Source organism: Phocoena phocoena, unplaced genomic scaffold (genome assembly GCF_963924675.1).
Source record: "Phocoena phocoena unplaced genomic scaffold, mPhoPho1.1 SCAFFOLD_270, whole genome shotgun sequence".
NCBI lineage: Eukaryota > Metazoa > Chordata > Mammalia > Artiodactyla > Phocoenidae > Phocoena > Phocoena phocoena.
This window is the reverse complement of record NW_027077516.1, coordinates 12,501-17,500: the sequence shown is the minus strand read 5'-3', so window position 1 is coordinate 17,500 and position 5,000 is coordinate 12,501. Positions and strand designations below refer to the sequence as shown.

The 5,000-nt window shown below is 76.1% G+C and overlaps 5 non-coding genes across 5 annotated transcripts in view; all 5 read right to left on the bottom strand.

The window, feature by feature from the left end:
* Window positions 1-665: 665 nt before the first annotated feature.
* On the bottom strand, window positions 666-785 carry LOC136143351 (5S ribosomal RNA). The gene has a single exon (XR_010657963.1). It is a non-coding gene; the product is annotated as a 5S ribosomal RNA (ribosomal RNA).
* Window positions 786-1,709: 924 nt separating this feature from the next.
* LOC136143343 (5S ribosomal RNA) lies at window positions 1,710-1,828 on the bottom strand. Its single transcript, XR_010657955.1, has one exon. It is a non-coding gene; the product is annotated as a 5S ribosomal RNA (ribosomal RNA).
* Window positions 1,829-2,813: 985 nt separating this feature from the next.
* Window positions 2,814-2,932, bottom strand: LOC136143310 (5S ribosomal RNA). The gene has a single exon (XR_010657925.1). It is a non-coding gene; the product is annotated as a 5S ribosomal RNA (ribosomal RNA).
* Window positions 2,933-3,856: 924 nt separating this feature from the next.
* Window positions 3,857-3,976, bottom strand: LOC136143350 (5S ribosomal RNA). Its single transcript, XR_010657962.1, has one exon. It is a non-coding gene; the product is annotated as a 5S ribosomal RNA (ribosomal RNA).
* Window positions 3,977-4,900: 924 nt separating this feature from the next.
* Window positions 4,901-5,000, bottom strand: part of LOC136143342 (5S ribosomal RNA) — a 119-nt gene continuing 19 nt past the window's right edge. Inside the window, exon 1 of the ribosomal RNA XR_010657954.1 lies at window positions 4,901-5,000. This exon is cut by the window's right edge and continues 19 nt beyond it. This is a non-coding gene — a ribosomal RNA (5S ribosomal RNA).

Genomic DNA, 5,000 nt, shown 5'->3' with positions numbered 1-5,000 from the left:
CGGAGGCTTCGGGGCCCGGGGCCCGCGGTCCCTGGGGCATCGCCCCTGCCCGCCCACGCGGCGCTAGGCGCAGCCCGGCCGCAGCCCGGGCCGGCCCTGCTGCCCGACAGCAGCTGACCCGAAGCCACTGGGAGCCACCATTGCGTCGCCACGGCCCCTCAGCCCCGGCAAGGCCACCTTTGCCCGCACACCACCCGCCGAGCTCAGGAGCCCGCCCCTGGTGGCCGGCAGGCCCGGGGAAGCGGCCCCGGCCCTCGATCCCGCTCCCGCACCCGGCCGCGGCGACACGGCGGAGGCGGGGCTTCTGCCGGAGGGAGCTGTGGCGGGACACACCGGCGCACAGGTGGCGGCAGCGGGGCTGGGCGCCAGTGGGGGCGGCCAGGTGCAGGTCGAGGGGCTCGCTGGCCGAAAGGACGGCAACCGGGCCGGCGGCGGATTCTGGGTCCGGGCCAGCCACCCCGGGAGCGTCCGGGGTGCGGCTGCCTTCCGGGGCCGCCTTCTGGCCGCCCGGCCGGCCGGGCCGGCGGGGAGCGGCCCCTCCGGCGCACGCGCGCCGTGTTGGGTGGGGCCTGAGGAGGTGGGGCCTGCAGCGGGGCCCGGCGGGAGCGGAGCCGGCGGCCACCGCCCGCGGGCGAGTAAAGGAGAAGGCGGAGCGGGAGGCAAAAATCCTACAGCACCCGGTATTCCCAGGCGGTCTCCCATCCAAGTACTAACCAGGCCCAGACCCTGCTCAGCTTCCGAGATCAGAGGAGATCGGGTGCATTCAGGGTGGTATGGCCGTAGACGGGGGCGGGGACCGCGGGCTGCCTCTTGAGGCCCAGTTGCGCTGGCGCTGGCGCCTTAGGGCCAGCCAGCCCGGCGGTCAGCCCGCCCCGGCGGGACCCCGCCGCCCGCCCATGCAGGGGGAACGGACGTCTCGGGTATCGGGCGGTGGCGGAGGGTTTGGCCACCACCTCCCAGCCGAGGGCGGGCGTGACCCAGCAAACCCTTCGGCGCTTGGCGCCCCGCCCAAGATCCCGCACGTCGCTCACAGGGACGTGGCCCCGGAGGCTTCGGGGCCCGGGGCCCGCGGTCCCTGGGGCATCGACCCTGCCCTCCCATGCGGCGCTAGGCGCAGCCCGGCCGCAGCCCGGCCGGCCCTGCTGCCCGACAGCAGCTGGCCCGAAGCCACTGGGAGCTACCATTGCGTCGCCACGGCCCCTCAGCCCCGGCAAGGCCACCCCTTGCCCGCACACCACCCGCCGAGCTCAGGAGCCCGCCCCTGGTGGCCGGCAGGCCCGGGGAAGCGACCCCGGCCCTCGATCCCGCTCCCGCACCCGGCCGCGGCGACACGGCGGAGGCGGGGCTTCTGCCGGAGGGAGCTGTGGCGGGACACACCGGCGCACAGGTGGCGGCAGCGGGGCTGGGCGCCAGTGGGGGCGGCCAGGTGCAGGTCGAGGGGCTCGCTGGCCGAAAGGACGGCAACCGGGCCCGCGGCGGATTCTGGGTCCGGGCCAGCCACCCCGGGAGCGTCCGGGGTGCGGCTGCCTTCCGGGGCCGCCTTCTGGCCGCCCGGCCGGCCGGGCCGGCGGGGAGCCGCCCCTCCGTCGCACCCGTGCCGTGGTGGGAGGGGCCTGAGGAGGTGGGGCCTGCAGCGGGGCCCGGCGTGGGCGGAGCCGGCGGCCACCGCCAGCGGGCGAGTAAAGGAGAAGGCGGAGCGGGAGGCAAAAAGCCTACAGCACCCGGTATTCCCAGGCGGTCTCCCATCCAAGTACTAACCAGGCCCGACCCTGCTCAGCTTCCGAGATCAGACGAGATCGGGCGCGTTTAGGATGGTATGGCCGTAGACGGGGGCGGGGACCGCGGGCTGCCTCTTGAGGCCCAGTTGCGCTGGCGCTGGCGCCTTAAGGCCAGCCAGCCCGGCGGTCAGCCCGCCCCGGCGGGACCCCGCCGCCCGCCCAGGCAGGGGGAACGGACGTCTCGTGTATCGGGCGGTGGCGGAGGGTTTGGCCACCACCTCCCAGCCGAGGGCGGGCGTGACCCAGCAAACCCTTCGGCGCTTGGCGCCCCGCCCAAGATCCCACACGTCGCTCACAGGGACGTGGCCCCGGAGGCTTCGGGGCCCGGGGCCCGCGGTCCCTGGGGCATCGCCCCTGCCCTCCCATGCGGCGCAAGGCGCAGCCCGGCCGCAGCCCGGGCCGGCCCTGCTGCCCGACAGCAGCTGGCCCGAAGCCACTGGGAGCTACCATTGCGTCGCCACGGCCCCTCAGCCCCGGCAAGGCCACCCCTTGCCCGCACACCACCCGCCGAGTTCAGGAGCCCGCCCCTGGTGGCCGGCAGGCCCGGGGAAGCGGCCCCGGCCCTCGATCCCGCTCCCGCACCCGGCCGCGTCGACACGGCGGAGGCGGGGCTTCTGCCGGAGGGAGCTGTGGCGGGACACACCGGCGCACAGGTGGCGGCAGCGGGGCTGGGCGCCAGTGGGGGCGGCCAGGTGCAGGTCGAGGGGCTCGCTGGCCGAAAGGACGGCAACCGGGCCCGCGGCGGATTCTGGGTCCGGGCCAGCCACCCCGGGAGCGTCCGGGGTGCGGCTGCCTTCTGGGGCCGCCTTCTGGCCGTCCGGCCGGCCGTGCCGGCGGGGAGCGGCCCCTCCGGCGCACCCGCGCGCGCGCGCACGCACACACACACACACACACACACACACACGCACACATACACGCGCGCGCCGTGGTGGGAGGGGCCTGAGGAGGTGGGGCCTGCAGCGGGGCCCGGCGGGGGCGGAGCCGGCGGCAACCGCCCAAGGGCGAGTAAAGGAGAAGGCGGAGCGGGAGGCAAAAAGCCTACAGCACCCGGTATTCCCAGGTGGTCTCCCATCCAAGTACTAACCAGGCCCGACCCTGCTTAGCTTCCGAGATCAGACGAGATCGGGCGCGTTCAGGGTGGTATGGCCGTAGACGGGGGCGGGGACCGCGGGCTGCCTCTTGAGGCCCAGTTGCGCTGGCGCTGGCGCCTTAAGGCCAGCCAGCCCGGCGGTCAGCCCGCCCCGGCGGGACCCCGCCGCCCGCCCAGGCAGGGGGAACGGACGTCTCGTGTATCGGGCGGTGGCGGAGGGTTTGGCCACCACCTCCCAGCCGAGGGCGGGCGTGACCCAGCAAACCCTTCGGCGCTTGGCGCCCCGCCCAAGATCCCGCACGTCGCTCACAGGGACGTGGCCCCGGAGGCTTCGGGGCCCGGGGCCCGCGGTCCCTGGGGCATCGCCCCTGCCCGCCCACGCGGCGCTAGGCGCAGCCCGGCCGCAGCCCGGGCCGGCCCTGCTGCCCGACAGCAGCTGACCCGAAGCCACTGGGAGCCACCATTGCGTCGCCACGGCCCCTCAGCCCCGGCAAGGCCACCTTTGCCCGCACACCACCCGCCGAGCTCAGGAGCCCGCCCCTGGTGGCCGGCAGGCCCGGGGAAGCGGCCCCGGCCCTCGATCCCGCTCCCGCACCCGGCCGCGGCGACACGGCGGAGGCGGGGCTTCTGCCGGAGGGAGCTGTGGCGGGACACACCGGCGCACAGGTGGCGGCAGCGGGGCTGGGCGCCAGTGGGGGCGGCCAGGTGCAGGTCGAGGGGCTCGCTGGCCGAAAGGACGGCAACCGGGCCGGCGGCGGATTCTGGGTCCGGGCCAGCCACCCCGGGAGCGTCCGGGGTGCGGCTGCCTTCCGGGGCCGCCTTCTGGCCGCCCGGCCGGCCGGGCCGGCGGGGAGCGGCCCCTCCGGCGCACGCGCGCCGTGTTGGGTGGGGCCTGAGGAGGTGGGGCCTGCAGCGGGGCCCGGCGGGAGCGGAGCCGGCGGCCACCGCCCGCGGGCGAGTAAAGGAGAAGGCGGAGCGGGAGGCAAAAATCCTACAGCACCCGGTATTCCCAGGCGGTCTCCCATCCAAGTACTAACCAGGCCCAGACCCTGCTCAGCTTCCGAGATCAGAGGAGATCGGGTGCATTCAGGGTGGTATGGCCGTAGACGGGGGCGGGGACCGCGGGCTGCCTCTTGAGGCCCAGTTGCGCTGGCGCTGGCGCCTTAGGGCCAGCCAGCCCGGCGGTCAGCCCGCCCCGGCGGGACCCCGCCGCCCGCCCATGCAGGGGGAACGGACGTCTCGGGTATCGGGCGGTGGCGGAGGGTTTGGCCACCACCTCCCAGCCGAGGGCGGGCGTGACCCAGCAAACCCTTCGGCGCTTGGCGCCCCGCCCAAGATCCCGCACGTCGCTCACAGGGACGTGGCCCCGGAGGCTTCGGGGCCCGGGGCCCGCGGTCCCTGGGGCATCGACCCTGCCCTCCCATGCGGCGCTAGGCGCAGCCCGGCCGCAGCCCGGCCGGCCCTGCTGCCCGACAGCAGCTGGCCCGAAGCCACTGGGAGCTACCATTGCGTCGCCACGGCCCCTCAGCCCCGGCAAGGCCACCCCTTGCCCGCACACCACCCGCCGAGCTCAGGAGCCCGCCCCTGGTGGCCGGCAGGCCCGGGGAAGCGACCCCGGCCCTCGATCCCGCTCCCGCACCCGGCCGCGGCGACACGGCGGAGGCGGGGCTTCTGCCGGAGGGAGCTGTGGCGGGACACACCGGCGCACAGGTGGCGGCAGCGGGGCTGGGCGCCAGTGGGGGCGGCCAGGTGCAGGTCGAGGGGCTCGCTGGCCGAAAGGACGGCAACCGGGCCCGCGGCGGATTCTGGGTCCGGGCCAGCCACCCCGGGAGCGTCCGGGGTGCGGCTGCCTTCCGGGGCCGCCTTCTGGCCGCCCGGCCGGCCGGGCCGGCGGGGAGCCGCCCCTCCGTCGCACCCGTGCCGTGGTGGGAGGGGCCTGAGGAGGTGGGGCCTGCAGCGGGGCCCGGCGTGGGCGGAGCCGGCGGCCACCGCCAGCGGGCGAGTAAAGGAGAAGGCGGAGCGGGAGGCAAAAAGCCTACAGCACCCGGTATTCCCAGGCGGTCTCCCATCCAAGTACTAACCAGGCCCGACCCTGCTCAGCTTCCGAGATCAGACGAGATCGGGCGCGTTTA